The sequence below is a fragment of the Salvelinus sp. IW2-2015 genome, unplaced genomic scaffold, assembly GCF_002910315.2.
Source record: "Salvelinus sp. IW2-2015 unplaced genomic scaffold, ASM291031v2 Un_scaffold1438, whole genome shotgun sequence".
Classification (NCBI taxonomy): domain Eukaryota; kingdom Metazoa; phylum Chordata; class Actinopteri; order Salmoniformes; family Salmonidae; genus Salvelinus; species Salvelinus sp. IW2-2015.
In genome coordinates this window covers 59,608-66,008 of record NW_019942908.1, presented here as the reverse complement: position 1 = coordinate 66,008, position 6,401 = coordinate 59,608, and the positions used below count along the sequence as shown (strand labels likewise).

Here is a 6,401-nt window from a genome sequence, read left to right as displayed (position 1 = left end):
TCTTTATTCTGAAATGCATGACCCGAAAAGCATTTGCTATTTGTTGACTGTATAAAACATAGTGTAATGGACAATGCTAACAACAAACGAAAGTAAGACTGGAAAGTGAGCTTTGAAGCGTTTGCTTTTCAAGCCACTGGAGTAGGCTATAAAGTGTATAAGGCTACAGTATGCATAGGACAGTCAATGTATTGGAATTACTTTTATAAAACTGAGAGACTTGTTCAATGTTTGGTTATACAACTTTACTTTTGAGTTGTTACTCATAAATTCAACTTTGGGATAAAGAAATGCTTTCACAGTTAAATATCTGGATATAAAGTGATGAGGTCAGCTCTTCAAACGTTGAAGTACCTTTCATTTTGTGTTGTGGATGACATTGCCATGCCAACAAATATTTTCCTGTGCTGTGACCTTGGAGGGGTGACCTCGAAACCAGGGTTGCGTCCCAAAGGGCACCCTATTACCTATGGGCCCAGGTTAAAAGTAGTGCACTATATAGGGAATAGGGTGCCATTTGAGACACTGACCAGAACACCCTTGGTCTGCCTGTGTGTTTAAGATAATCCCATTCTGGTCACAGTGTGTGGTCACCTCGAGTGGTTGGCATACAAGAGACTAAAGCTGAAGTGGCTACTGAGCTACAACAGACTGAACCATTCTGATTGTGTGAAAGTGAACATGATGTAATAACCCATAGAGTATCTTTATTCATTTCTTATATACAGTACCATACACACCACCCCACCTCACTGTGGTCCCCAGAGTTGTTAAAGGGATAGTTCACCCAAAGGAAACCAATATGTAATTTTGTAATTTGGGTAAATTATCACTTTAACAGTCACCATTAGGTTTTGCCTTTAATGACGTGGGCTTTTTTGTATAGAAGACTGTACCATGTTTTATATATACTAATATGGTGCTGCTGCCTTTGTCTTACAGATGGTTTTAGTACACAATGAAATATACACTGTTACATTAAAATAACGTATTTTGATGTACTTTTGACACTATTTGGTTATGCATTTCATGTCATCCTTTTACCCTCATTCTTTGTTGCATACAGGTAGTTGCAATTATATATTTTTTATATACATGTACTGAATATAGGAATTATAACATGCAATGTTTTTGGTTTTTAAATGTATTAATAATTCCTGGTGCCTCAAATGTCTGCATGTAATAAATCCAATTAAACAATGGGGGATTTGTGTAAATCTCAATTTTTAGGGGTCACCTGTGTGCTTTAGACAGATTCCCACACCTAACACGGACTGTGTCAGAGCACTCTCTGAATATGAGAGGGGTTACATTTCCCCATCCCTCAGCTGTATACCAAATCAAGTGGCAGGGCTGCCGTTTTGCTAAACAATATCAGTGGCCATATATTCATTTTGTTTGCAATTCTTGAAATTTCTTGAAATGAGAACTATTATTTTGAAGGTTTTTATTTTGCATACCGGAAGAGATGGTGGGTGCGTTTATGCTGCGGCTCCTGTTGCTGGTAAGAAAAAAACTGGTAAAAGGTTAGCCAGCTAAATACAGCTAATTTATTCATTGATTCGCGTCTCTCAAGAGGAGCGGAACTCTTCAAGGTAAAGTGATAGCATGTCCAGCTATATCTAATACCTATTTTGTTCATTTGGAACTTTGGTTTTTAAACTTTACAGCAACTGTACGAAAGTTTTTCTATGTAACATTACCAGAAGCAAGCTATTTAGCTAACGTTAGCCACTACTATCCAACCAGCTGGAAGGTCGCGTATGAAACAACTAAATTAACGTTAGCTAACGAACTATGGTTGACATAGCAGTACGTTCGGTAGCTAGCTAACGTTAGATCTAACTAGTTAATGTTACTTGTTATGGGTCCTGGTAGAAGGCTACCTAGTTAGTTAGGTAGCTAACTAACGTTAACGTCAGCTAATGATTTAGTTAACTAACAATGTTTAAGATAGCCCGCTATGTTGTCCTAGTAAACTATTACTAGCATAATAGCCAATTGCTTACTTACGAGCTAGCTCCCTAACTAGGGAACTAACATCTTGGATCGGGAATATTTGTTAGGGTATATTTTTTAGTTAGCTCAAGATCTGTCTGTCTGACTAGAGCCCTTGCGTCGGTGACTGATGAAAGAAGGGCGGGGCAGGTTTCAGAAGTAAAGATAACTCCGCTGTCATCTCATGCAGTCTTCAGAGTCAACTAATCGCCACAAATGTTCTGTGTCTAGCGATCTTCTGTCACAGGGTAAACGTTTCTAGCTAAAAAGCTAGTTAGTTTTCACTTTAAAATAAATCATTGGTTCACACTAAATGGCGAAGTGGCACTGTCAAAATGTGTGACTTAGGTTTAAAGTCTGATTTTAACAAGATGCATTTTAGAAATAGGAGTTTGACTTTATCAATTGGCCAAATACTGATGACCCAAAGCCTTCCCTTGAGAGAAGTGGAATGGAAGTGACTTTTTGGACCTGAATGCCAAAACATTCAGGAGATGGAGATTCTCAAAGTTGACTGGACCCATTTTGCATATCTGACCCGTTTTGATATKATTTGAAAGRTTAAAKAACAGGGTTGTCAAACTATAGGATTTAAAYTACCATCCATCATCATRGTTATKATTRYTCACCTGGAAGTTGGAGTGGCATTGTACTCATTTTGTTTCTATGGTGACCGGGCCCTTAACATCATGCCAGCACAGCACATGGGCTTCCACAGGAAAGTGACTAGAAAGCTGCTCGCATCTGTGATGTCACTTAATCCAGTATTTCCCCCCATTATGTGTCTCCCTCGGTTGGCACTTTAACATGGAAAATGCCTGTAAGAGTGGAACAAATGCCATTGTTTAAGCCTGCCCCTTGGTCCAAAGTTTTTGGGTAGGGTTGACTGCTGGTGGTGGTTTCAGTGACTTTGTTATCCAAGTAGAGAGAATCTAGGCTACACACATTCATTGAGCACAGTTTTGAGTCTCTCAACTTTGAGTTCTTGACTCTAATCCACTGATCCCCACTGGGGACAGGGTTTGCCATACAGAGAGGGTCCACTATAAGCCCTGTTCGGTCATTGTGAGATCAACAGCAGCAATGTACAGCTTCATCACCAAGGAGTACAAGGTTGACTGACTGACACAGTGAAAAAACAATCCAAGTTTACAAACTGTGGTTGCTATGGAAACACTTCACTCCTCTAAAGTCGATTGTGTGCAAGTCAGAAGTTTACCCAATCTATTCCAGAACACCCCCATAGGGATTTCTAAATATGGTGTCCCACTGTGAACTAACATAATATGGTAGGGATGGCAGCAATCATTGCAAAATACATCTCAACACATGATTATTTTAGGAAACAAAAGAAGGAAATGGAAACGGATATATTTTTCTTATGAAAAAACGACCTCAGGACTACAGTAGAAGGACATTTGCTAATCGGTTGATGACCTAGTAGCAAAATTGTACCCTTGTCTTTACATTCCGTTGCCATGATAAGGCTCTGAAGAAACAGTGCTAACATTCACCCTATGCAGGCCTGTGTCTATACTAAGGCCAGAGAGTAGAACCATAGAGATGACAAGTTTGGCCATTTCAGCAAAATGACAGATAATTCAATGGCAGCCATGTTATCACCTCCTGGAAGATAGCAAAAGATAATCCTGAATTGTCACAATGATCCACTAAAACCCTACATCTGAATACTCCTCAAGAACTGATCATGCAATGGTCAGAGGCAGCAACAGGACATTCAGCATTGCGTCCCAATTCTCCACCCTTTTCCAAAAGTGTGCACTTACTAGCACACTTCCCGTCATGGATTTAAAAGCATTGGAAGGGTCAAAGCATTGGCTAGAGGGAGTTTTCACTGTAATCCATGAAGGGTGTTCAAGTGCTCACTTTGGGAGAAGGTTGGAGAATTGGGACTCAGCCAGCGGCTTCTAATCAGGGTTCATTTGCGGTTTAGTGTATACATGTAGGCCTACTTGTACAATGTATGGCTGGTCTTGGCTCCATTCCACATTTATGATATCTCCTACTACAGCCCTAAGGCTTGTTCTGGGGCCATATGTATCAACGGTCTCAGAGTAGGAGTGCTGATTTGGGTAGGTAGCCTTGCACGAGCATTGGCAGATATCTGCTGTTTCTGTAACGTGAGGCAGCTTGATGTACAAGTACACCCCCTGGACAGGATGCTAGTCTATCACAGAGCCTTATCTCCATTCTATCTGCTGTTTCTGTAGCGTGAGGCAGCTTGATGTACAAGTACACCCCCTGGACAGGATGCTAGTCTATCACAGGACCTTACCTCCATTATATCTCCTTAATGCTGAGTGTCAAGCATAGATGCATTGGGTCCCATTTTACAGTCTTTGTTATAACTCGATCAAACTCCCAACCTTCCAATCTCAGGGTGGTCACTCTTACCACAAGGCCACTGAGTTGGTTGGGGAGCGCTGATTTAAGGATCAGTATAATAAATCATACATTGACAGGGGGAACCTGATCCCAGATCAGCAGTACTCCTACTCGGACCTGGACCTCACTCTGGCGTCTGTGTTCTTCTTTCTTCTCGTTTAACTTCACACCCAAAAGAGAGGAAGTGTTATTTTCCTGGTCAGGCCTAACAGTGTGTAACGTCTATGATTGGGGCCTCCCCTGCTCACATAGTCAGTGAGTCACTGGTAGACAACAAGGAAGTGTCTCCTTTTGAAACAGGGAGACTAATCAGACACAACACCCCTCCAAGGTAACTTGTTGCCATTGTGTGTTGAGGTAGACTACCCTGGATCAGTGTAGGGCTGTGACGATATCAGTATTGTGACATTGTTTCCATGGAAAACATGAAGCAGACCAAACTCTTTGGTCCGTTAACTTGATGTATGTAACATATTGTGTTCTATAACTTGGAAAATAAATGTGACTCTGGATGACAACATAATGATGTTTGTTCCCAACATTAGGGATGTTTTCCTAAAGAAGTCAAATCTGCCTTGTGTTTAGTTTCCTTGCCACAATAGTAACGAGTATCTCGATACTGGTATCGTCCTGGACCTATATCAGTGTTTGTTTTTCATCTTATAATGTATTAGGTTAGTGCAAAACTAGGGTGGCTGATCAGAAATCAGAGTTTTTTTAAATAGCAGAATCGGGCAGGGGAGATGTGTTGACTATGGTCAACGTTCTATCGGTAATGCGACTTGGCCACGCTGCATTGTGTTGTTGCTGGTCTGGTGTGCCCACCGGTCCGTGTGGCTCAGTTGGTAGAGCCAGGCGCCGTTGCAACGCCAAGGGGTTGTGGGTTCATTCGCCCAAGCGGGGGGACCAGGAGCTGACTTAGGATGAATATGCTCTGAACTTTCCATATTTGTAAAGTCGCTCTGTGATAAGAGCGTCTGCCTACAGATGACGTAAATGTAAATGGTATGTGATGAGACTCCGTTTCAGGCGAACAGAGCAGACAACAGAGTGGTGAACACACACAGCTCCCGTCCTAAATACCGGCACCACTGGTCCTTTGTGTGAAGAGGGTGCTTATGTTTATAAAGGGGCATGCATTGTGACGATTCTGTCGGGGGCTGTGTTTGAGAAACTCACACACATAATCTCACAACGCCTTGGTCGAGGAAGACATGCCTTGTCCTGTCAGCAGACATGCTTGGTGCCGTCAGCTAAGACATCTTGGTGCCTGTCAAGCAGCACATGCTTGCTGGGATGACATTGCTAGTGTGAGCCCTTTCGCTTTATTCCCCTGCAGTTTAGGGGGGGGGGGAAGTTTTATGAACAGATCAACATCCTAACAATGTGAACGCCTCCACTGTCCTTCTCCTGTCTCTTTTAATTAGATTTTCTATAGAGGCACTGTACGTCTCTCTGGGCTGCTAAATGAGGACAGACCTTGACGCTATGAAATAGTGGGATGCGACAGGGTCTGTTTGCCAGGAGTTGTGGGGCTGAGTTCAGACCTGTAACCAGTAGTACAATGCCCTGAGCCCAGAGTTGCCTAAGAGCATTCCAGCACTGTCCGTCTACCGCAAACGGCTATCTGTGGAGAGTAGTCAGCTTCAGAAATAGAATAGAAAAGACTTGATGCCCACTGATAGACGGTAGGCTATGTTTAGCCATCCACCCATGTAATTTAGCCAACATTGAGGATCCTCTCTATTTAGAAGAGCCTACCAGTCATCTCCCACATCACCTTGTTATTAACTCTCTCTCTCTCGCTCGCTCTCTCATCTTATTCTCTTGTTCTCTTTTGTTATTTTTTCCACGTTCTTTCTCTCTTTTTATTCTCATTCAGTTTCACTCTATTTCCCACATTCTCTCTCTCAATTACCCCTCTCTGTCTCTCTCTCTCAATTACCCCTCTCTGTCTCTCTCTCTCAATTACCCCTCTCTGTCTCTCTCTCTCAATT

General features: G+C 42.2%; 1 protein-coding gene across 6 annotated transcripts in view; it reads left to right on the top strand.

The window, feature by feature from the left end:
* Positions 1–1,431: 1,431 nt before the first annotated feature.
* pacsin2 (protein kinase C and casein kinase substrate in neurons 2) overlaps positions 1,432–6,401 on the top strand; it is a 35,479-nt gene continuing 30,509 nt past the window's right edge. For 5 of the 6 annotated variants that reach the window (XR_011475671.1, XM_024138292.2, XM_024138290.2 and 2 more), the window contains exon 1: positions 1,497–1,595. The gene's annotated coding sequence lies outside the window, so the exon portion shown is untranslated. Of the gene's footprint in view, positions 1,596–6,401 lie in introns of all 6 variants that reach the window. The other variant, XM_024138289.2, reaches the window with a different exon arrangement.